This window comes from Erythrolamprus reginae, chromosome 1 (genome assembly GCF_031021105.1).
Source record: "Erythrolamprus reginae isolate rEryReg1 chromosome 1, rEryReg1.hap1, whole genome shotgun sequence".
Lineage (NCBI taxonomy): Eukaryota > Metazoa > Chordata > Lepidosauria > Squamata > Dipsadidae > Erythrolamprus > Erythrolamprus reginae.
Window position 1 is genome coordinate 242,044,742 of NC_091950.1, and position 27,173 is coordinate 242,071,914.

Sequence of the window (27,173 nt, forward strand, 5' to 3'; positions counted from 1 at the left end):
CCTTCAGAGTTACCACTTGAGATGAGTGGCTATACTAAATATATACATAATAATAATGAGGTTGTGGGTGCTCCAACATTGGAGTCTTTGGAATGGAATGGAATGGAATAGAATAGAATAGAAGGGACCTTGGAGGCTAAAATGGCGTAGACTTGATCTGGAGGGGGTTGTACTAGATGACCTCCAAGGTCCCTTCCAACTGTTATTCTGTTTGAGTAAAGAATGTACAAACTCAAGGCTCACTATACTAATTGATTGGGATTACATAATATATTATAGTATGAAACACTAATCCATAATTTGTAAAATTCATAATTTTAAATCCCATGGACCACTAATATGATTTTTTTAAAAAAAGATAAATAGCATTTAGTGCAAATATAAAAATGCAAATAATTTTTATCAAAATTATTATCAAAATTTTCTCACGAACCACCACTGGTCTACCTGGTAAAGGTGACAGAAATTGTTACTTAATCTGGCATAATTCTGAATCTACTTAATGTAAAATCAATTTACCCCTTTTTAGCAAACTGCAAGGAGATAAAGGGGAGTTAACTATTAGTCCTAGAATCCTTTGGGCACTCATAAACAAAACAATTTTGTGGGGATTCCACTGAAGGTGCCACCAATTTACTATGGAGAGGGTTGAGACTTTTTTGTCTTTTAACCTAAATAAAGGAACTTCAGCAGAGTTGACACATTGCCAACTGAAAGCTCCAATAATCTTGAAAAGGATCATTTTCATTTTTCTTCTTGTACAGAAAAAGAATCTTGGCCGATCAATCTATATTAGCTGAAATGGGAGCAGCCATTTCTTTATCTCTTGAAGGAGTCTTGGATGGGCAAGCAAAGATTCCTTTCATGGTATATCTGATATATTCTGGGCCATCAACATTTTGGTTTAAAAAGTTTTCTTTGGTTTTTTTCCCCAAGGAATAGATGGCAAGGCAGATAATTGATGACCTATCAATCATCTACACTCATAATAATTTCCAATATCATTCCCCCACCACCCAAAGGAAACCCATGTCCTATTCAAGATTGAATGTTTGTTTAATTTTATTGGATGGTGTGATTATTAATGAGTCAAGGGTAATTGGGGGAACTCTTTTAGAGGAAATATTTGGATCAACTGCCTTAGAAATTAATTAGATTTTGATTCCAGTAGGTTATTGGAGGGTTTTTTTCTTTCTTTCTTCTCCTCTTTTCTTTTTTGTTTATATATAAAGAAAGAGAAATTATTTTAGTGGTAATTACTGAAAATAGAATCTATGGAATTATAGAAAATATAGATCATAAATTTCAAAAGTGTTTTAATTTATGGAAGGCTATAACTTTAAATTGGACTAAGGGAGGGGAACTTCTTCTTTTATCTATTGGGACCAATACTCTTAGATTAGGGCATGATGATTCCACTGGGTATGCAGCGATATATTTAGATTGATTGCAATGGGTCATCAGGGGTTTCTTTTTCTTTTCCTCTCTCCTTTTTTATTTTATTTTTTTATTAAGGAATAGGGCAGGAGGTTCTTAGAATAGGAATGTGATTATTTCACGCAGGATATAAACATTACAAAGATTTAAATCAATGTTTTTTTTCTTTCATAATTAGAATTATTGTTTAATTATTTAGACTGGGATGGAGGAGTTCAGTGGTTTATAGATGAACTTTAAGGTTTGGTAATTTTTGATGGTTTATACTGAGCTATTGTGGGAAGTTGGTGAGAGGAGGAGGAAAGATTCTTTTTCTTCCTCTTCCCTCTTCTTCTCTTTTTGGATTGATTTATCTCTTTCTTTTTTCTGTTTTTTTAGTAGTATTTTCTCATTCTTTTTTTTCTTTTTACATATACTTTCCTCTTTATTTTAACACATTTTTCTTTCCTCTTTAAATTCTACTTTTTAAAAAAAATATGAATTTTTTATGATTCCTACAATCAATTATTGATTTGTATATTGGAAGGTGTTGGTGTTTTTATCTTTATTTTTTAAAATTTTTTATTTTTTTAAAATTCCTTTTTAATGGGCATTTACTAATAAAAAAGGTTAATAAATATATATGAAAATAAAAATGGAAGAGATGTGGAGAAATGTGAAATATCACAGCCTAATTAACTTATTTAAAAGGCATTTAAAATTTGCATCAGCTTAAAAGATGTTTCAGCGAATAGCATATTAACACAATATAAGAAATCTGAGCAGCTATTTATTATCCAGATGTCAAAAGTAAAGGAGGTAGCATTGGATTTGTATACCATAATTTTTAAAATTGAATTATTGATGTATTTACACAATTTGATGTTGTTGGTACTTTACATTGTACTGTGATTGGTGAGAAAAAAAATTGTGAAAGAAATTAATTAGGGGTAATATTAATTGAGAAACTGATATGGGTGAACTTAAATGTCACTAAAGAACCTACTTCATCCATGGAAGGAATTCTAATTGGTTTGCGTTTTCTGAAACATACATTTAAAGGAGTGGTTTCTATATGGCATGCATCTTTTAACAAAGTTCTGTAACCTGTTGGTTTTATAATAAATTTGCACTTTTTAAATTTCCACTATGACTTTTGTTCCTAAGGTATTGAGTAGAGGATTGCGGATTAAAAAAAATATTGGATTTTGCTATGCAATCTTGCATATGCATACCTATTCCACTGAGTGAACATTCCAACATAAGTATGCATAGCATTGCACCTTTCACAACTGTCAAAATACTGCAAGATAGGCAGGGACTTGAAAAGACAGTCACGCAGTTTCTTCAGAGTATTGAATTGATGCCAGATAAAATATTAGAAATTAGAAAGTTTAACACCATGTCTATCTGTCAACAACTTTTCAAGCTATTGGGAAATGAATCTAAGACACATCCAAGTGAAGCTGAAAAAAGGAACTTGCTCGTTTGTGCCTCATCAAAATCAGTACAGGGCAAATAGCTTTAACCTGAATGTAACTTATTGGGGGGAGGGTGTTTGTTACATGGCAAAATTGACATTAGGTGGAACATAAAAGCTCTCCTTTGCTGCATGCAGATCAGAAGACAAATCCTTATTAGTGTTTGCTTCATTTAAAAATATATATAGATAAATACTCCATTGTACTCCATACTCCATGCGCTGCACTCTTGCATACAAAAATATTTTTGTTTTCAAAGGCAATCACTTACACTTATTACATATTTTTTCTTTTTTTAATAGAAAGGCAGCTCACAATATAAATTACAGAAGAAATTACGAAATTATTCACTGACAATATTGTTATGATCATGCATTAGAATGGTCAAACAACTAGCAACTTCAAATCTCAACCAATAACTGTTCTTTTTTAGATATCAGCAATAAGAATCAGAACACAAAATACAAACTTGGAGGATATCAGATATCAATACAATCGAGAGAGTCCAAAAATATTTCACAAGAGTTCTCCACTCCTCTGCTCGCAACAGAATTCCTTCTTCCACCAGATTTGAAATTTTGGACTTAGATAGCCTAGAACTTTATCACCTTCGATCTGACCTAAATACAAAAACAACCTGACCTAAATATTAAAACAATACAAAAGCATACAATTGATTCAAACTTAATGTAAACCACTCAAAACTTGACTGAAGAAAGTATGACTTCAGCAACAGAGTAATCAGTGCCTGGAATGCACTACCTGACTCTGTGGTTTCTTCCCCAAACCCCAAAAACTTTAACCTTAGACTATCTGCAGTCGACTTCACCCCATTCCTAGTAGGTCTGTAAGGGGCGTGCATAAGCACACCATTGTGCCTACCATCCCTGCCCTATTGTCCTATTGCCTAATTTACCTGTATCTACTTTGATAATGTTTATGTTTATAACAATACCTGCTACCTTGTACATGCTTGACAAATAAAATAATAATAATTAAATAAATAAATAAAAATAAAACAATAGTAAAAATAAATTGAAAACAAGACAAGATTTTTTTTAAAAAAAGCAGAGAACAAAATAGGGTGGGGGGAGAAGGGGTTCTAATACAAAGACAACATTTCTATGTTTCCTTTTCTGGAAGCAGCCATAATTACGAGGGTCGCCCAGAAAGTAATGCACCATATTTTTTTTCAACAATTATTTATTGAGCACAATGAAACTTACAGACAAGAAAGAATAATGTTTCTTCTACACTCTCTATTTTTTCACGTAATCTCCATCCTGTTCTATGGCCTTCCTCCAGCAAGGTACAGTGGAACCCCGACATAAGAGCTGCTCTACTTAAGAGCAACTCGAGATAAGAGCTGGGAGGGGAGAGATATTTTTGTTCTACTTACAAGCCCAAATTCGAGATACAAGCGCCAAGGAGCTGTCTCCTGAAGCCAAACGCTAACTTCCGCGTTCGGCTTCAGGAGACAGCTGCGAAGCGGCGCGCGTGTTTTAAAAGGTTGCAGCCGGCCTGGGGGGCTCGGGGGGTGCTTGCAGCTTTCTTTCTTGCTCTTTTTCTTTCTCTCTTTTACCTTCCCTTCCTCTATTTCTTCTTTTCTTTCTCCTTCCCACCTTCTTCCCTCCCTCCCTCCCTTCACTCATTCCTCTCTTACTCTCCCCTTTCATAAGTTTCCTTGCTTCCTTCCTCTGTTCCTGTCCCTTCCCCCTTTCTTTCTTTCTTGCTCTTTTTCTTTCTCTCTTTTACCTTCCCTTCCTCTATTTCTTCTTTTCTTTCTCCTTCCCACCTTCTTCCCTCCCTCCCTCCCTTCACTCATTCCTCTCTTACTCTCCCCTTTCATAAGTTTCCTTGCTTCCTTCCTCTGTTCCTGTCCCTTCCCCCTTTCTTTCTTTCTTTCTTTCTTGCTCTTTTTCTTTCTCTCTTTTACCTTCCCTTCCTCTATTTCTTCTTTTCTTTCTCCTTCCCACCTTCTTCCCTCCCTCCCTCCCTTCACTCATTCCTCTCTTACTCTCCCCTTTCATAAGTTTCCTTGCTTCCTTCCTCTGTTCCTGTCCCTTCCCCCTTTCTTTCTTTCTTTCTTGCTCTTTTTCTTTCTCTCTTTTACCTTCCCTTCCTCTATTTCTTCTTTTCTTTCTCCTTCCCACCTTCTTCCCTCCCTCCCTTCACTCATTCCTCTCTTACTCTCCCCTTTCATAAGTTTCCTTGCTTCCTTCCTCTGTTCCTGTCCCTTCCCCCTTTCTTTCTTTCTTTCTTTCTTTCTTGCTCTTTTTCTTTCTCTCTTTTACCTTCCCTTCCTCTATTTCTTCTTTTCTTTCTCCTTCCCACCTTCTTCCCTCCCTCCCTCCCTTCACTCATTCCTCTCTTACTCTCCCCTTTCATAAGTTTCCTTGCTTCCTTCCTCTGTTCCTGTCCCTTCCCTCTTTCCTTCCTTCCTTCCCACCCTCCGTCCATTCATTCACCCATTCCTCTCTTGATCGCTTAAAGCCGGTCCCTGGTGCAAAAAGGGTTGGGGACCTCTGTCCTACAGGATTGGGTGGCAAAGAAGTTGAACATATGTAAATTTAAAAGTTTAAGAAAGTTTACAAGTTAAGTGAAAGAAACTTCATTATTCATTTATATGTACATGTACATTTCTTCATTAAAAACATGTCTTTCTGCATAATTTAGACTAACTTTGTGAGTTTTTTGAGGGCTGGAACCAATTAAAATTATTTACATTAATTCCTATGGGGAAAAGTCGTTCGAGATAAGAGCTGCTCGACTTAAGAGCCCAGGTCCAGAACGAATTAAACTCGTATCTCGAGGTACCACTGTACAAGGGTGTGCATGCCCTGTCAGTACCACTTCTAGTTCTGGTCACAAAGCCATTTTTGCATGAATTATCTCTAATGGCCTCTGTGCCTAGCGACTAACTGTACATCAGTCGAGTGCAGATTCTCCATGAACTGTACACAAATGTTTGTGAATGTTCCCAACAGTTTCTTTCTCTACAGTGAGAAATTCAATGATGATACGCTGCTTGTAACCTACATCACTTAGAAACGCCATTTCAAAACACTGCTACAGTTACACTATCTGTATGAAGAAACACAAAATTTACACACGCACTCCTGACAATTCAAATAATGTATATCTAAAGTTTTGCATTCGTACCATTACTGTAGGCTGAGGAAAAAATTGTGGTGCATTACCTTCTGGGCAACCCTCGTACATGATAATGTATGTAAATGTATAATATGTATGCACCTAAATATCAAATGATAAGGAAGCTATTGGGAAGCTATTATTCTGAACTTCCACCCTGAGAACAAAAAATATGGCTCTACAAAACAAGATTAACTCAAAACAGAAAAAAAATCCTTTTATTTTCTTATATATCTTGAGTCCCCCATAACATTTATTTAAGGGTGTATATTCTGCATCTCCGTTTACAAATGGTGTTGGTATACTATATGCAACTGGTTGCACCAAGATGCAACTCAAACCTTCATATCTAAATTTAATCTGGAATCAAGTTAATAGAAATAGCAACTTCAAATCTCAACCAATAACTGTTCAATAGAAATAATACCCTGGATAAAAGCTGTACCATTTAAGACAGTATGATCTGGGATAATGAGTTCTTGAAATTTATTCTAAGAATACCAATTATGCCCACAAAACTAGCACAAAATCATCTCTCAATAGTCTGTACTTTGTGTATGTAAGCCATAGTTCAGTTCACATTGTTCCCAGTTGACTTATGTCTCTCATCTACTAAAAGCAGATACCTAAACTATGACTTATTAAGAAAAATAAAGTTCTTCATTTAAAGAGAGTAGGCGTGTATGGAGATCTAATGCATTACTTATTATTATTATTATTATTATTATTATTATTATTATTTTATTCACAAAAAGCAGTAATGCCAAGCAAATGAGATATATATACTGGATTTCGTATCACAATATCACAAGTCAAACAGTTTCCAAGCATCTAGGACTGTGTGATGTACTTTTGTATGATGCACGCAGATCCAAGTACAGTGGCGTTTTGCAACTGACAGATTGTAATTTTTGCAACTGACATCATCATCATTATTATTACAAAATACTTTCTAGCCCTGAAAATCTACAAACTAAAGAAAGAGTGAGAAATTTATGAATTGTCTAAATTTTGTGGAGATCCAGAACCCAGTATCCCTCAGCAACAGAGCCCTGTTTGTTCAAGTTGTAGAGAATTTGGTTAAAAAATATCTGAAGCAAAAAATAAATATTCTTATTGGAAAACAGGTCAAGGGAAATATAAAATCAATACTGTTAAAATCACCCTTGCATGCCTTTAAACACTACAGCAAAATTTCCACCCACTTGCTCTTTTCTGCTTACTACGTAAATTCTGGAGCTACTAAATGAGAACATTAGACTATGTTATCTGCCACGCATCTTAAATGCAAAAGTAATAGGGCTTACTACTGTGTGCATCTAATGAATTTAGAAATGAACAGAAAGAAGCAAAACTGACTTGCCTGCTGAAATCAATATGCTCATAGCAATATTTTATTTTTTGCCATCCAGAGCAACATGGATGCCGGCCTTTTAAATACCAATATGAACATTAAATGAGACCCAATAAAAAGACATCGAGGAAAGTCAAGTTCTTAAAATGTACATTTCTAATGTTGATCTGCTGTTCCTACAATATTGCCATGGGGTTGCAAAACTATGGAGTTGTACAAACACACATATAGAGCCAGGGGCAGCTGATGAAGCAGTCATGAAGAAAACGCAGCATCTTTTCTGATTCAAGGAGAACAGACGCTATGCAAGCACCTTGTATTTCTATGGACCTAAATAAAATTATAGTCTAAGCGCAAAACGTGCTCCAATTCCATCTGAGCTATGAACTGACCCAACACAATAATAGATTTGATTTCTTGCATCCTACTACTGAGAAAAAAAATATGCATTTTACCTAATTTACCTGTCCATAATACTGATAGCTGAGTTCTGCATATTGCTTTGGGCAGTTGAGAATATTTTATCTACTCTACATAGTAAGAACTCTGTGCTCCATTCTCATTGGCTGTGGAGAAATCCTGACCCAAATCTAACAGAACCCTGTTTCCTGTTCCCACACTCGCTTATTTTGGAGAACTCATCATCCCAGTTTGTTCAATCACAGAATAGTAAACCCAACCTTCTGTAATAACCTGGATCATACTTAGGTACACTGTTCACAAATTACTAGCCTCCCCCACAAAAGATTTTAACTGAATAAGTAGGCAAATTATATGCAACAGCATATAAGGAGTCAAAGGCAAGCCAAAGGCAAAGACTGTTTTTGCGGGTATAAATGCAGTCTCCCTCCTCCCTGCCCAATCATCGGCATATATGGGTTTATTTTTAGACCATTTTTACAATAAAGGTTTACACGTTTGGGAATCAGCTCTGAAGTCGTTTGATCTCATGACATCATCTATTTTCAGAAGCCCAGTCCATCCAATTAGCAGGACAGTACAATCTGTTCTCCCCCCTCAAATTGCTGCAGTGCTCCAGATTTTATGAGGAATCCAATTTCCTACCGGTGGTATTTTCTAGGATTCAAAGGTAGCAGAAATAAAAGTAACTGCAAGACACTTTAAAACCACAATGTGAGGGAATGAAGGTGAGCACACAGATGGTGCTGTGGAATTTCTGCCAGGCTAAATTTGGCTTGCAAACCCAAGGGACTAAAGGCCAGTTTGGGAAACAAACCAACTTGAAATCATAGCTAAGTTAAATTCAGTGTAGTAGTGACTTGAAATCATTTATGCCACACAGTTGAGAAATAGCTATGCATAAATCCTAGGAAGTAAATTAAAGCTATATTCAGCCACAAGGAATGTTATCTTTTCCTATCCATCTCCAACGTTTTTCACTGAAATTGTTGTTCTCATATGTTAAGACTTCTGTAATGGTTGGGTACTCAGAATTAAAAATGTGTGGTGTCTCAGGCTCCACTCTGTGTTTATTAGCAGAAGTTTCTCTATTGATGGAATTATTTTAAAACATCCATAGAATATATAAAGTTTTCAAAGGCTATTATTGAATACATACACATAGAGGGAGAAAGAGAGCACCCCCCCCCAAATAAACCAAATACTGAAAAAATTCTAACGCATCATAATTATCATGTCATGCCTGCTAGACTGCCAATTATGAAATATGCAGTAATAAGAGAAAAAAGAAATATAAGATTTACTTTATATTTACTGTGGCTTTAATTTAATCTACCGAGGATCCACAAAACAAATATCAAAAGGCTGACATCATTTTAAAATACTGAGTAGTTCATTTTGTTATCTTCAGAAATTTTATATCAAGGGTTGCAGATGTCTAAGGAACCATACTGTTCACTCTGACATGATAACTTAGATCTTTCTAACAACTGAACCAACGTTCCACTAATTGATTAAACACCATACAAAAGCCACCTACCAGTGTATAATCAACATAACATCAACACGAGTGTAACATCAACATAAAGAAATGAGAGGGTGAGGGTAGATATCGCATCAGCAAACTAACTACTATTAAGCAATTTGTAAAGCCAGCCAATGTATCAAGAATCTCTATGGATAAAGCTTTTGAATCTATTATGTTGCATTTGATGCAGTGGCAGCAGTAATTATCACACTTAAAAATCAATGCCTAAAGAAAGATTTTAATCCCTGCAATTTACTGTATTTTTCAGAGTATAAAACGCACTGGATTATAAAATGCACCTTAATTTTGGGGAGGAAAATGGGGGAAAGAATCTGCTAGCATCCTTAGTCTGGTCAGTTTTAGCTTTATCTCCCAGTTAGGACTTTTTAAAAAAAACCTTATTTAAAGAGCGTAAGAATGAAAGAGCTTGCAAGCTGGTAAGAGCTGGGAACATCATTAGCACCTGGTTAGGGCTGGAAAGAAACATTCGGAACAAGTAGAGAATGAAAAAAAACCCTACAAAGACAGAGTTTAGAGAAAAAAAAATCTTAGTAGGAAGTAACAATGAAAGAGCTTGCAAGCCAGTAAGAGCTGGGAACATCATTAGCACCTGGTTAGGGCTGGAAAGAAACTTATTGCCCATTTGTAAACTTATTTACAAATGCCCATGTCACACCAACACTCCGCAATCTGCATTGGTTGCCGATCAGTTTCCGGTCACAATTCAAAGTGTTGGTTATGACCTATAAAGCCCTTCATGGCACCGGACCAGATTATCTCCGGGACCGCCTTCTGCTGCATGAATCCCAGCAACCGATTAGGTCCCACAGAGTGGGCCTTCTCCGGGTCCCATCAACTAAACAATGTTCTTTGGTGGGACCAAGGGGAAGAGCCTTCTCTGTGGCGGCCCGGCCCTCTGGAACCAACTCCCACCAGAGATCAGAATTGCCCCCACCCTCCTCGCCTTTCGTAAGCTCCTTAAAACCCACCTCTGCCGTCTGGTTTTTATAATAAGGGTTTTTTAGTTGTTTTATTATTAGATTGCTACATACTGGTTTTATCACTGTTGTTAGCCGCCCCGAGTCCATGGAGAGGGGCGGCATACAAATCCAATAAATAAATAAATAAATAAATAAATTATTCAGAGCAAGTTAGAGCAATTAAAAAAACTACAAAGACAGAGTTTGGAAAAAAACTTCTTAGTAGGAAGTAACAATGAAAGAGCTTGCAAGCCAGTAAGAGCTGGGAATATCATTAGCACCTGGTTAGGGCTGGAAAGAAACTTATTCAGAGCAAGTTAGAGCAATGAAAAAAACCCTACAAAGATTTAGGGCTTGGAAAATATTCTTCCCAGAGAAAAACAATGAAAGAGCCTGCAAGGTGAGAGCTGGGAAGATCGTTAGCAGCTAGTTAGGCCTGAAAAAAAAAGCTACATTCAGAGTATAAGACACAGCCAAATTATCAGCCTCTTTTAGGGAGGAAAAAGGTGTGTCATATACTCTGAAAAATATGGTAAGCAACACATTCATACACATACTAACCATACACACACTGGAGTCAAAAACTGACTGTCTTCACTGGCAGAAATAATGAATTCTCCAACTCTAAGTGTGCTCTAGTCAGTTCTTTGAGACAAAGAACTTCCATAGGAGCTGATGCTACATTCCCTCTTGGACTTTGGTGAAGACATGACTGGACAGTTGCTTAGAGTAACCACATCCATAATTAGCAGGCCCTGCATTCCTGTCTACCCAGCTTAGCAAGACTAGCTAAAGAGGTAACTAGGAGCTAGGGTATCCGATGAGAATTGGACCTGAAAGTCTGAAATGGCTTCAACATCTCCCTTGGGATTCTGGCCTTGAAAAGAAATGACCTGCTGAGGGATTCTCAGAGTGGTTCTGTAGTGCAGATGTTCCCAACTTCTAGGCACAGATGAAATTCAAAGTTTTTCCCTACCAACTCTGTGGGCGTGGCTTGGTGGGAGTGGCAGGGGAAGGGTATTGCAAAATCTCCATTCCCACCCCATTCCTGGGCCGGCCAGAAGTGGTATTTGCTAGTTCTCCAAACTATTCAAAATGTCTGTTATTAATTCTTCAAAACCTGTCAGGACTTGCTGAATTTCACCCCTGCTCCTGGGCCTTGGCCCACTACTGGTCCTTGAGCATGTGTGGGCCACCGAAGTAGCGGGCAAGCAAGTGTGCATGTGCATCCCCTCTTTTGCAAGCAATGGGCGAGCATATGTGCTTGCACTCCATTTGTGCAAGGGATGGGTGTGTGTGGCCACCACTCGCACAGAACCATTCCTTCTCCTCACTCCCAGTTTGTATTTAGGAATTATAATTTAACAACATCATAATTTAAAAATATGTCGTTAAACTACATACACCTACTATATCGCAGGTACCACCCCTTTCCCTTTCCCCACCCAAATCCTATCTTATCTTATATAACCATACTAATATATTGCAAAGTAAATCTATAGATACGAAACCATAAAACGTTAAATATTAAGTATAACATGAAAATGTACAGTTAAATGTTTAAAACTGATACATTATAAGTTATATATCTTATGCTGAAACATGTCTATTGTTCTGTATCGCCCTTACTTTTTGTATCCTTATTCCCCCCCCTTTTTTTCCTTCTCTTAAAAAATCAATAAATATATATTTTTTTAAAAAAGGAATGGCCTTGGGAGACCGGAGGAAGAGCCGCAGAGAGGACAACCAGCATACAGAAGCGGGGACACTGTGGGAAACATTTCAGAACTCTCCCTAGTTTTACGGAGAGTAAAAGGAAAAGAGGAAAAGAGTTTCAATCTTGCAAGATTTTTTTAAATTTAACGTTACAATAAAAATAGTACTCATGGTTGTGAGTACACTGGTGAATTCTGTGTGCAATGTGCAATGGCCATCTTTAGCCTTAGTCCCGCTGGTTCTTACATCTCCACCTTGTACCTTTATACCAATCTTAAGTGTTGACACTATTGCTAGCTTAATAATACAACACCAAAACAACCACTTTGCTTCATAAGCTTCTTTGATTTGCTTCATATTTGCACCAAAACACACTGGATAATTTTGTATATCACTTAAAATTCCAGCAAACCACATTATTACGCTTAGGGTTATATATCATCTAAACCTATTGCTCTATCAAGCGGCTATTTAAAGTCTTGAAGCAAGAACACATAAAACATATATTTACCACAGCACTGTACAATTTGCCTTTTGGGGACTTGGCAGAGAGTAGCTACTTGTCACCATCAGCAAGCAGCAAATTACAAGCCTGCAGTAAAAGTTAAAATGCTTGTATAAACTGAGTCCATTAAAACAGAAAGAGGCAAGTCTGCAAAGTAGAGGGAAACAGAGGGTATTCGTTTTTTTCCTTGTACTCTAAATGTAATGAAAATCTTCATTCACAAAAAAAAAACCCCAACCTGTAGAGCAAGTGAGAAATCTAATCTGAAACATGATAACTATCTATTTGGACAAGTTTCTTTGAAAAAGCATTCTATATTCAACCTCAACTAGCAAAGTTATAATAGCGAACCTTGGGGAGCTAACTCTTAACTAACAGCTCCATAGGAGTTCAGGTGGTTGGTTGGTTTCTTTATTATCCCATATTTTATTACTTTATAAGTAACTTAAGACAGCTTGGCTGGGTGGGCCAAGTTCAGTCAGAATTTGCTGACTCCCGAAACACCACAATGTGGCAACTCTTTGCACAGCTGCTATGTTTTATGTAGTCTCCAAAAAACAGGAGTCTAAATCTTCCAGACTTCAGTAAATGTGCATAGATGTTGCTAGATGAGCTGAACCAAACCAATATTTCATTAAGTACTCAAACAAATCATTGCCTATGGACCTAGCAATTCTACTCACCAAATCAAAGATTCTTATTAATATATAATGAGCACTGTGATTGCAAGCCGCATAAATTGTTTGCCTGGTATAATTCAAAAAATGAGGAAATTATTGTGGATGTTGAACATAATGTATAGACGTGCACCCAAGCTAACACACACACAGAGCAGAAATTACACACAGCCTTTGGCTTCTCCACATCCAAGAATGCCTAAATTGATGATTAGGCAAGTGTGTGAAACTATTTTTTTTTACAGACAAAGATTCAGACTCTCAAAGCAAAACCACAATCTGACCTTGCATCCTCCTTCAGATTCTACAAAAGCTAAAAGATAAGAACCACTAAACGTCAGACTTAAAATGGGAAACAATACTTCCTCCAAATACTAGAGTATTTTATTTGAGTAAACTCTAATAGTCCTCCTCTAAGTCAGGAGATCTTGTAGTACATCACTTATTAAATGATTCCATGAATATTTACTCAAAATTAGGATTTATCTAGCTAGTGTCTGTTAATAAAAATATATCAACCTGCACCACAGATTGCTATATTTTGGCAACAGTTTTTATTTTATCTTAAAATAAACTGGTTTGAATTAATTAACAGGATCCTCGTGTTCACAACTTGGTAACAAAGCATCCAGCTCATAACTCAGAACGCATGAGATAGTTCTGATTATTATTTTTTACTTGCTGATCATAGTGGCAAGTGTCATTTGCATAATTGAGAGCATATTTTATTCTGACCTTTTCAAAAGCTCTTATTTCCCAAATGTGATGGGTACTGAATTTCTTTTTCTGTACTACTATCATTTCCTATGGGATGGTGCCAATTATGTTGGAAGAAAAGACTTGTATCTGATATGTAATTGGATAGTGAGTGCATTTATGACCATTCATCCTTGAATTTAAATATTAAAAAAACCAGTGTATTATTTCTAATACCAAAAATAAGACGCTGACATATTTTTTTGAACCCTGAAATAAGCGCTTGGCCTTATTGCCCTGCACCCAAAAGCCCAATTGGGCTTATTATCAGGCGATGTCTTATTTTGGGAAAAACAGGATAATGAACAGACATATTCATTAATTAATTAATTAATTCATTCTATTTCTATGTCGCCTACTCCCAATGGGACTCCAGGCTACTTACAACAATATAGAAAATACAATACAATATAAAAGACGTCAAATATTAAATTAAGACAGTAAAAACCCATTATAAAACCTACAAGACAAAAGTCCACTCTACATACATCCATACCACTCATACACAATTCGGCAGGTGACAGGTGTAATATTCACGGGCCCCAGGTCTTCACAGCCTTTCGGAAGGCCAGCAGGTGGGAACAGTATGGACATCGGGGGGTGGAGGAGGAGTTGGTTTCATAGAGCCGGGGCAGTCACAGAGAAGGCCTCCCCTGCAGTCCCGCCAACCTGCCTTGCTTAGTCAATGGGACCTGGAGAAGGCCAATCCTGTGAAATCTTATGTCCAACATTTCAGAAAATGTATTTGTGCAACCAAATGAGCCTTTGAGTAATTTTAAAATCTGTAATAAACTTTTTCTGAAAAACAAGATGTCAACAATTGATAGACACTTGGCCAGAAATATTCCCAGATAAATAACATTGCAATCTTGGGGAGGGCAAAATACTTATGATAAACTGTCCGAGCATATGATGCTTATGCACTATCAATGAAAATAATTTATTTCTATTCAGGCAGGCTGGAGGAATAAATGGCGGAGGGTGTGTGTGTTCCTGGAAACGTAAGGATTCAGGCCGGCTGGAGGATTCACGTCATTTATTCATGTCATTTATTCCTCCAGCCGGCCTGAATCCTGACGTTTCCAGGACTCCCACCTGCCATTAATTCCTCCAGCTTGCCTGAATCCTGACGTTTCCAGGAACCCCACCTGCCATTTATTCCTCCAGCCAGCTGAATCCTGACATTTCCAGGAACTCCCCACCCCTTGCCATTTATTCCTCCACCCGCCCCCTTTCGCTGCCCCTCCCCGCCCTCTGTTCGTCTCGCTTTTAAAGTTTTGGATTTTCCTAATGGGTTTGCACGCATTACAGTATTCGCTTTTACATTGATTCCTATGGGAAACATTGTTTCATCTTATGATCTTTTCTTCTTACAAACCTCATCATGGAACGAATTAAGTTCATAAGACGAGGTATCACTGTATTTGCTTTATCTCTGCAATGAAACATATTCAACACCCTTATGTGATCATTTGTGGTCTTTTTGCTTATATGTGAACCAAAATTCCTTAGCCAAATAAAAAGAAATAAACAACTCTGCAGAGAAAAGGGCCTGTGGTGCAGAGATTTCCCTGATCAAATAAATAATCATCTTTAGCCCTGTGCTCAATGACCACAGTCCGTGGCACAAAAACTGGCAGCAGATGGATGAACAAAGTCTGCATTTGAAACACTATGCTAGTGTTCTAAATAATGGTGACACTGAGACAGATGTTGAAAAAGCTAGGGAAAGAAACTCAGTTCATTATAATTCAAACTTAAATCAAAGTAAATTAAGTATAAATTGCCCGCCAGGTTCCTCTGCGCTAAAGGTTAGGAACGAAAGGGAAACAAAGCAAAGTTCTCATTTGATCAGTTTTGTACCCAAAAAGCAGCAACACACAAAAGGATATTAGTTTAATTCTCCTATTTCAATGCAGTCAACCAGGAGGACTGTAACTGCAGAGCACTGAGGTTTTATAAGGCTGAGTGGAGAAAATAAAATTGATAGGGATCAGAGAGAAAGGAATTTGCAGATTTTACTTATCTCTCTTTATCTTTTTCTCTCAAATTCAAGCATTAATCTATCTCCATAGGGTCTGTTTCTTTTGGTGATTGTCCATCTTGTGATACTGTTTGATCCCTATAAAAGCTAACTTCTCTGTCTTTCTGTCATCCACCACTTCTCTGAACTCATGTTACTGTTCATTTTAATCAAATACTGTGCCCATATTCTACCACTGACTGACCTATTTCTATAAAATACACTGCACCCACTAAATAACTTCTATCATGGTGAGACATAGAAACATACTTCATCATTTATTTGTTTGTTCATTTATTTATTTATTGGACTTGTATGTTGCCCCTCTCTGAGAACTCGGGCAGCTCACAACATATCAAACAACAATATGCAATGAAAAATCTGAAATCCAATTAATATAAATAACTAATCTAAAAACCATTCTAAAAATCTTAAAACATTAAAAATCATTCATTCAGATTCAGACAAGAAACATACTCGTTGGTCAGAGGCTAGGTTCTAGTGACCCCAAGTCTGACGTCATAAATAGTTCAAATTCTTGCGGAAGGCGAGTAGGGTGGGGGCAGTATGAATCTCTGGGGAGAGTTGATTACAGAGGGCCAGGGCCCCAACAAAGAAGGTTTTTCCCCTAGGCCCTGCCAAGCAACATTGTCTAGTTGATAGGACCTGGAGAAACTGACTCTGTGGGACCTACCCAGTTGCTGGGATTCATGCAGCAGGGGGCAGTTCTGCAAGTAATCTGGTCCGATGCCATGTAGGGCTTTATAGGTCATAACCAACACTTTGAATCATGTTCGGAAACCAATTGGCAGCCAATGCAGTCCGCAGAGTGTTGGAGAAACATGGGCATACCTTGGGAGGCCCATGACTGCTCGTGCGGCTGCATTCTGCACAATTTGTAATTTCCGGACACTCTTCAAAGGTAGCCCCATGTAGAGAGCATTGCAGTAGTTGAACCTCGAAGTGATAAGGGCATGAGTGAGTGTGAGTAGAGACTCCCTGTCCAAATAGGGCCACAACTGGTGCACCAGGCAAACCTGGGCAAACGCCCCCCTTGCCACAGCCAAAAGATGATGGTCCAGTGTCAGCTGTGGATCGAGGAGGACGTCCAAGTTGCGGACCCTCCCCAGGATAATGGATGGACAGATGGAAGTGTCCTTCCTTTGAAAACAATAAACTAAAATAAAACTAAAGAGATATTCATACATCGTTATTTGTATTTGCATCATACTGTCTAAGTAAAGTGTATTAATTGCATTGTGACATCAATATGCATATATCATCACTTTTTCCCTCCCTTGACCACCACAAATGCCCCGGTCCGTGGACCAGTGCCGGTCTGCAGCATGCCAGCAACTGGGCCATGCAAACAAGCAAAACCCCATCTGTAGGATGCAGGTAGCACATGAAACCATGCCCCGCCTGAACTGCAGAAAAGCTTTTCTCCACAGAATTGGTCCCTGGTGCCCAAAAGATTGGGGTTATTGCTGCAAATAACACAATCCACCACTTTGAATTGTTTCATGACTAACTTTTTTAGCATTAGAAAAAGAGCAAAATCAAAAGGTTGTATCACACTACTATACTCTTATAAGCTACAATCAAAATAAAGTTCATGCTAATCATACTAAATCCATATAAATGAATCATTACTGTAGGACTACAGAAATCTTCCAGAATTTAATTCACCTATTGACTTAATCCATTACTTTTGCAGCAAAAGGACAAGGAGATTTCACATTTATTTTGGGATTAAATGATCATGTTGGTATAAAGAGTAAAGAGTAGATGCCTACCTTTATTATCAGGGCCACATGTTCGAAACACTTGCATATGAAGAACAACTTCTGTCTCTAAAAAAAAGGGAAAAATCATTGAAATTGGCAGCATTTCAACATCACAGTTAATGATACCAAGTACTGTAATAGCCAAAAGCACAATCCCAATTTTAATCACTTTAATAATAAAGCACATATTCACACTTTCTAATTAATATTCTTAAGTTATTTACACAATATTTCATTGATTTAAATTAATATTGTACAAATATTATTACATAGAAATGATACAACGCATTAAGATTTACCAGAACATAATAAAGGGGAAAAATAATATTTCTAATCAAAATAATTAGAAATTATCAAGATTTTAGTACATTTTGGAACTAAAAATCTAAATTTTGGATTTGGCATAAAGCACCAACAATTTGCATCATTCCCTGCAGATCTGAGACCCAAGAGACAAAATTTAAATAGGTTCCTTTAAAAAAAAAAAAAGGCTAATGGAAAGGCAGAAGTACGTCACAGAAGCAAATGGAAGCATATCAAACCTTTATTGGGGCCAGAAGTCAACAGTCAGATAACAGATACAAGAGGTAAAAATGAAAATCTAGAAGGCTAAAATTAAAGCATTTTTTCCAAGCTTTTCAATCCAAAATAAGGCGGATTGTGCAAATAAAGGTCTAGAATTAAACAACCAAGACGTATGCAAACAATGGTCAGGTGCAAGAAGCAATCAATAGAGGCGTATTCTCTCTGTGGGAATTTCTTCACAATATGATGGATACTTATGGAGAGAGCAGCAAAAGTAGACATGCCTCAGGGATTCTACTCAGCCATCCACATGACAATATCTATAAAGATGTGGAATATTTTTGTAGATGGCAGAAGACAATGCATCCAGCCTGCCAAAATGAAAGTCTGGCAAAATTCCAGAACTGCAGCAGGTGAGACAAAATATGCTGGTATATGCCCACTTGGAAAAACTCCATATGCAGTAAGGCTGAAAAAGAGAGGTTGATTGATTTGAACCTCAATTGATATTGCTTTGAAGATCGATTTGAGCACCAACCATCTCAAACAAGCACTTTTAGGATACTTTGGGAATTTTCAAAGCAAATAGAAAAAGGTTCTTCATTGAGAGTCCTAGAGATGGAAACTTGCCAATACCATTCCTTAACCAGGTTGAGTTTATGTGACAACCAGCGGAGCGAGATTCACTGGGGGAAATGTAACTCTAACCATATATTAAAATGATAATACCAAGCTCCATGGAGAAAGCAGCATTAATACACTCTGGGATTGTAAAGTTAGCTCTATTTAGAGTGAATGAGTTCAAGGATGGAAAGATTTCTAAAAGTACAGAATTAGGTGCTACAGGACAGAGAAGCTGAGACGATCTTGGCTACAAAGACTTTACAAGCTGCAGAGACAAAGTAGGAACCTTTTGAATAGAAGAAACTCAAGATAGCTGAGGAACTGCACTAAGCAATATTTGCTAGATATAAAAATGTTCTCTCCATGATAGTGGAGCCCTAAAATAACACTCCAAGATATCTGTAAATGTGTACCGACTCAATATTATTCTCATTTGCCAACAATAAATGGTATGCTAATGAAGTGCAAATATTTTTCTGATAATAGCAGTTTCTCTTGTGAACAGGAAGAAAGAAGGCTTGGATTAATTGAGTTGACTTATAAGTTAATAAATTGGAGGGCTAGAATGCACCCTTGCCACACATCAGATTATAGTGTAGAACAATTTGATTTTTGTGTCCAAGAGATAAAGAATGAGTTTATCTCAATGAGTTTTTTAATTTGAAATTTTGCTTCCGTAATCCAGAATCCCCACATAATTGCCATATAAATTTTCTTTATAAATAAATAAATGCACATCCCTTTATGCAAGCAGAATTTTACCGTACTTTTGCAAAGTTATTCCATTTTCTTCTTACTTATTTTCAACATTTGGTACCCTTAGATGACCAATAATCATCCAAACTATAGCCAGGTTTCATTTTACTATATTCTTACACACTCCCACCCCTTTCTCTTAACACAACTCAAGAGTATAATATTGATTACTTGTCAGCTCTACAATAAAAACAGAAAAGTATTATCGATGGGCAGAATTCAGGTTATAAGAGTTAAAAAGGTACTCAAAATCAAGGGACATCAATGCTTAGTTGCTTCACGGCAAAAGATGCCGAGTGCCAGAGACTGGCTGCCTTCTGAGATTTAATTACAACTTCAATCACATGGTGATCTGCCAGGGAGTATTTATTTGAAGGAGAGGATCCAAGTACTTGGAGCAGGCAGAGATAAACAACATAATATTTTTCACAAAAAAGAAAAAAAATCTGCTCTAAATTGAATGTGTCTCCAAATATTTAAGCAACATGAATATGCACATCTCTTTTTCTACTGCACAACAGGTTTTCAGTGCAGTCCTAGATGTTATATCTACATCTACTGTATATTTTGCTTTAGGTAAAAAAGGAGCACTTATTATTTTATGGCACTGGACTGAAGTCTTGCAGGCAACACCATGAGACAGAAAACAAGGTCCCATGGTTGCGCTGAGGTGGCGCAGTACTGCAGGCTACTTAGGCACAACAGGAAGCTGCTTCCCTAACTCATGGGCCTATGCTGCACTTTTGCAGCAAGGGCCAAAAACTCCCCATGCCAAGCTAAAATATTACTGAGAACTAGAGTAGCACCTCCATCACACTTGTGAATAGTTACATATGTTGGAAGCTTAAAATGGGAATTGGTTTCATTTTGAACTCAATTCCCTCATGCACTCTACTTTTCTCTGAGCATAGCTCTTATGCCTCACTCCTTTAAAAAAAGAGTAATTAGACAGCTAGCAATATTAAAATGATAGAATAATACCATGAGCTAAAAATAATAATTACACAAAATTCCAAGGAAAGGTTTGGAATCAGCCTTCTTCATTGATATAGTTTTTCCAGTGAACAAGAATGCCCCTCTCCCCACCATGCTGATTATAACCTACACCAACTCAAGTCCAGCTCCATCAATTGTGAGAAATGCTGCATTGCGTACCAACCAGAGGGCCAGAGAGAGTGGCATTTCAAATTTCCAGAAGCTAAAAATTCAGTCCCACACTCACACAGGATTAGTTTCACCGATCATGCTTCTGATTATAGGTGCCCAAAATCTACCCGTTCTTGTTTACATAATGATACTAAATACAATAGCTTGGAATTTGTTCACCAGTTTTCTGCCAATGTTCTAATGTAGGCATATTTATACTGCACAACCTGAACATGATCCAATGCAAACATCCATCATGCTAATGATCTCAATGCACTTATTTTGGAAAGAAAAAGTTAAACACAATCACCAAAATGAATCACCAGTATACTGTATATTAGCATGCAAATCACATAGTTTATCAGGTATGGTTAGGTCCAGAAGCCAAAAGCCACCGTGTCCTTATACCATATTTTCCTGAAAATAAGACTCTGTCTTATATTTTTTTGAACCCTGAAATAAGTGTTTGGTCTTATTGCCATGTATTTAAAAGCCCGATTGGGCTTATTATCAGGAAATGTCTTATTTTGGGGAAAACAGGGTACAATTGCACATCATAACAGATATATAGAAAAGAGTAGCAATAAACATCACTAAATAGGCCTAGGACATAACAGGATTCAACTAAAATGGATTAAGGTAAGCTCTTTTTAAAATAAAAATAACAGTATTTGTTTCTGTTGCAGAAATAAAGGCATTTTCAAATACAGTACTTGCTAGAATAGAATAGAATAGAATTTTATTGGCCAAATGTGATTGGACACACAAGAAATTTGTCTTGGTGTACAATGCGTTGGAATAACAAAGCTAACAAAAGCTTTGAAACGTTAAAAAAATGGGCTACAAAAGAACAAACACAAACATAAACATAAACACCCATTCAAAATAATGAACATATTTGTTTGATTATTGACAATAACTTGAGATGATCTCCATTAAAATCTACTAAAAAAATTTAAACAAAATTTTTCCTGATGCAAATAGGGTTGCTCAATTGTGATGAAAATGATCAAAGAGACTAATCATCTCAAATACAGCCTCATAAAAGCAATAACAATAGAAATGCATTATAAATTAAAAGCAAGCCGCCAAAGCAAAGATACGGTGTTAACCTGGGAAAATAAACTGGAAAATAAAGTTCAAACATACATCTAGCTTGCAATATGTTTTTAAAAATCCTGAAAAATTTGAACTAAAATATTTGTCATATTTACATTTTTGATTTGTGAATCATTTCAAACATTACAGCAAGGATTCATAAAGAACTATAAACTGAACATTTCAAATCCTGAAAGACAAATCTAAAGAAACAACAACCAATATTTTTCATCCAATCTTACAACATGCAAGTTAACAAAAGTAAATTGCCAGTAACATCTACAAACAATTGAAAAATTAAAAGGTACACAAAAAGCAAAGGGGAAATTTGAAAAATTCAAACAACTGTTGATTAATAAGACAATGCTTTAAAATGTAAAACAAAAGCCAGTAAAATGAATTTTTATTTAGCTTAATCTAAATACAAAAAAGATTTAATTCACTATTTCATAGATGAGTTAAGATGTTTGAACATTTTTAGAATTAATTTTAAAATATAACATTTTAAAATAATACAGTCAAAAACTGAAAAATAGAAAAGATGCCAAACTCAGGAAAATTTGGAGAAATCAAAATTAGAAAATGAATTTACAAGAAGACTTTTTGCTTTCATTCCTTTTTAACCCAGCTCTTATGCCACTAATAATAATTTTGAATAAAATGCCATTGGGCAATGAAATAAACAAGGAGAAAAGTTTTATATTTGTTCCAGATGGATGATTAGAAACTAGATGCAAAATAATCTATAGAAATACATTTTTAAAAACAGTTTGAAGCTTTAGCGTTGACATTAAGATGAAATTTGAAATTAATAGATTGCTATGCTGGCACTAAAAGGGAGAAATTGAGTACTCAAATGGAACGTACGTATTGATTTGCCCTCGAATCAAAGTACTGACAACGAAGGAAAGGTATAATTGGTCTATTTTAGAAACAAACCATATTTTGCACACTCAAATGAAGAAGATGGCAAGATGAAAAATGAGTTCGAAAGATTCTAAAATCAAACTGAGTGAAGATAACAGAGTCAAAGCCATTAATAGTTGGAATCCCTCTATAATAATATGCTATCCAACAGATACTGTTGGTTGGACACTGGCTGAACTAATTGCTTGAGTTAGAAACATCTGAAAATTTATGACAATACATCATGCACTACATCAAATAAGCGACATAGATCGTTTGTATTTAACAAGGAAAATTGGTTGGTCATGGTTTGTTACAAGTGAAGTGGAGAATGAACAGTGGAAAAAGAAATTGTATGTCTAAATGAATATATAAAAGAGGTGTTATTAATAAATATCTGCAAGGAAAAATATTTTAGTGTGACAGAATCAACAGCGAAATACAGAATTAAACAGTTATGAGGAAAATATAAGGCAGGAATATTAGCCATCTTTGACACCTTAAAGTGAACAAAATATATAAAAGGCAGAGTAAAAATATAATAGAAAACCTCTTCGTGTTCAATGCTTTAAAGGAAATGGTAACAAAACTTGGCAATGGCTTCAGACTGGATCCATCAAGAAGAAAAGTAGAAGGATTAATATTTACAGCACAAGAATGGGCACTACTGACGTATGCCATAAAAATGAAATAAAGAGGAACTAAAAATACTAGCAAATGAAGATTACGCAAAGGGAAATATTAGATTGTTGGCCATTAATAAATACCTATGACCCACATAGATTATAGAAAAAGACATAGTTGAATGGCAAAAATGATGCATTCGAATTTATGAAAAAAGATGGAATTGATGGCCCAGACTATTCATAGAATCATAATGTTGAAAAAATGTTCCAGAATAACTACTGTATGTAAGCACATACCCACCCACCCCACTAGCAACGTCTAGAACACAACACACCCAAGCATCACAACACATGTATCACTATCACATGACAGAAAAGTAGTTTAAAAGTTTCTAAAAGTTGGAAAGGTTTCTAAAATACTGAGAGTTAACAACAGAGATTATAAAACTGAATCAGCAAAAATTTCCCCATAATTACTGGAGTATTAGAAACTTCATTAAGAGAAAACTACTTTAAAAGTTAGAATTATTTCACTTCACAATTAGATATTACACCTTTGCTCAGAACCACATAAATATTAGAATAATACTTGGGCTTCTTAGGCTTTGGATAAAGCTTGAATTAATCATACATTACCACCATTTGATGAAGAAAATATATAACAATGGTGAAATCCCAGAGCAATGTATTTTCTTCGTTTTCTATTACTTGATCCCAGCAGTTCTTATTTTGCAGGCAAGTGGTATTTCTTGCAGGTATTCCATTATTGCAACTTTTTCTTGCGGTTGTTTTGTGGTGCTCTGGGACTTTTGAATTCAAAGAGACAAGCACCCATAACACCCCAGACATAATTGTTGATAAGAAGAAGAAAAAAGTCTGGATAGTGGTAATTGCAGTACTTGGAGAGGGCAGAAGAAAAGAGAAAGTCACAAAATGCAAAGACCTGCAAACAGAAGTAGAACAGCTATGGATAAAGTAAGCCAAGATAGAAACAATATGAATAGGTGACTTGGGTACAATTCAAAAAAACATTTGGAGCACCACTTGAATGCCAGCAGCAATGACAAAACGTTCATCAGTCAATTGCAAAAGACAGCTTTCCTTGGAACAGCTTACATCCTGAGACGATACCTTTAACACCATACAATAACAACATTTTCCTATCCCTGGGTCCTTTGGACAGACTTGATGGGTAGATTAATGCAATCTAAAATCTGGCTGATTGTGTGACCAACCATAATAATGCTGAAAGTAACTGATTACATATATACATACTGTAAGTATTGATAATTTAAATTATCCATTAATTTGAAGAAAAATGAGGACCCTTATCTGCAATTGAGCATAAATTTCAGTCACCAGAAGCAAAATACATAAGAACATAAAAAATAAGAAGAGCCATGCTGAATCAGGGCAAAGCCCATCGAGTCCAGCATTCTGTGTCACACAGTAGCCCACCAATTGTCCTTGGGGATCTTGAGCAGAAAGAGAAGGCAAGACCCTCCCTTTCCCCTGACCCCCAACAAATGGTACCCAAGGGAATCCTGCCTGCCTCAACCAACATAGAGGCAGCACATGGACATCCGTTTCAATAACCATCGATATACTTGGCATCCATGAATCTGTCTAATCCTGCCTTGAAACTATCAAGGCTGACAGCTGTCACAACCTCTTCTGGAAGTGAATTCCATAAACCAACAACCCTCTGGGTGAAGAAATATTTCCCTTGATTTGTCCTCACATTACATTCCTCCAATGTTGTAATTTAAGTATTTTAAAATCCAATTTTTTTAGATCTTTTTTCAGAATTGTTTTCCTGCCCTTATTGTTTTTTATAAATAACTTAAGTATGTCAACATATCTAATACTTCTTCCTCCTTCTATTTCCCCCTCAACAACAACCCTGTGAGGTGGTTTGGGCTGAGAGTGCCTGTCCCAAATTCACCCAGCCGTGTTTTGTGCCTGTTTTCTAGCCTTATCCACTAAACCAGTGATGGCGAACCTTTTTTCCCCTGGGTGCCGAAAGAGCATGTATGCATGCTATTGCACATGCGTGAGTGCCCACACCCATAATTCAATCCCTGCGGAGGGTGAAAACAGCTTCCCCCACTCCCCAGAGGCCCTCTGGAGGCCGGATATGGCCTGTTTCCCAACTTCTAGTGGACCCAGTAGGTTTGTGTTTTACCCTCTCCAGGCTGCAAAAGCTTCCCTGGAGCTGAAGAAGGGTAAAAACGCCCTTCCCCATCCTCCTGGAGGCTCTCTGGAAGCCAAAAACGCCCTCCCAGAGCCTCTGTGCAAGCCAAAAACCAGCTGGCCGGCACACACATGCACATTGGAGCTGAGCCAGGGCAACAGCTCGTGTGCCAGCAGATATGGCTTTGCATGCCACCTGTGGCACCTATGCCATAGGTTCGCTATCACTGCACTAGACCAAACTGAACATTGCACATGCTCGGGATCTTCCTTTCCCTCTTTTCCGGTAGAATACTATAGAAGGAGATGTGACATGTGGAATGGAAGACAGAGGAAAGAAATGATATCATTTCCGTGCTTCATAATTTATGTGGGGAAAAAGCAGACCCAAGCAAAGCCATTCAGTTAACGACCTGCAATCACCTACTGACATCGCAATCTCCCTCTTTGTCAAGTTCATCTGACAAGGCATGTAGATCAATTGTCAACAATGCAGGGCACTGGAAGCAAGTAATAACGAGAAATACAGTCAGAGACAGCGAGAATGGAAGAGGAGATGAACGACAATGGAAAGACTACTATTCATCTGGTTAATGAAATCAGCTACTAACCCGCACTTTGGAAATTCAGCCAGGAAACATAATCAAATCTGGGGGGAGGGGGGAAGCCTCCAGCTTCATTACTTATGCAGGGAAAGGCACAGAGCATCTGATCCCAAATGAAGCAGGCAGGGGTATATCGGATCTGGACATATGGGTAAACAGTAGATAGACTGGGATCTATGGAGTAAATGAGTTGAATTACATCAGCCAGTTTTGAAGAACCTAGCTCAAGTCACTCAGAGAACTTATCACTATCATTTCCTATTCTCCCCCTCTCTACAAAAACAATGCTGAGATTAAAATACTTTGGGGAGGGTGGGAGACAAGTACAGTGGTACCTCTACTTAAGAACGCCTCTACTTAAGAACTTTTCTAGATAAGAACCGGGTGTTCAAGATTTTTTTGCCTCTACTTAAGATCCATTTTCAATTTAAAAAACCAAGCCCAGAAAAATTTCCCAAGAAATTTGAGAGCAGCACAAAGGCCCAGCTAGTTTCCTGCCGTTACCCCTTTAATCCCAGCCATCTTGGGCTTTTCTGGGCTGCCAGAGAAGCCTTTCAGTGTTGCTTAAGGAGGCTTTGGCAGTGTATGGGAGGCGCGTGCTCCTCCTTGCCACCTCAGACAGTCCCTTTTTTTTTAAGTTTTGGATTTTTTTTATTTCACTCACCTCACCTTCTTCCTTTGGCAGTGATTGTCCTCCTCCTCTTCTTCCTCCTCTTCCTCCCACCCACATTCCGAGCTTTTATTTCTCTCCTAATGGGTTTGCACACATTATTTGCTTTTACATTGATTCCTATGGGAAAAATTGCTTCTACTTAAGAACTTTTCTACTTAAGAACCTGGTCACAGAACGAATAAGTAGAGGTACCACTGTAGTAGATTTTCTAACACAGTTTTAGGA

General features: G+C 37.1%; 1 protein-coding gene across 6 annotated transcripts in view; it reads right to left on the minus strand.

Moving 5' to 3' along the window:
• The window catches only part of PLCB4 (phospholipase C beta 4), a 188,031-nt gene that overhangs the window by 141,724 nt on the left and 19,134 nt on the right, over nucleotides 1-27,173 (minus strand). For 5 of the 6 annotated variants that reach the window (XM_070732666.1, XM_070732661.1, XM_070732665.1 and 2 more), the window contains exon 2: nucleotides 17,806-17,862. The gene's annotated coding sequence lies outside the window, so the exon portion shown is untranslated. Of the gene's footprint in view, nucleotides 1-12,559; nucleotides 12,579-17,805; nucleotides 17,863-27,173 lie in introns of those variants that run through there. The other variant, XM_070732664.1, reaches the window with a different exon arrangement.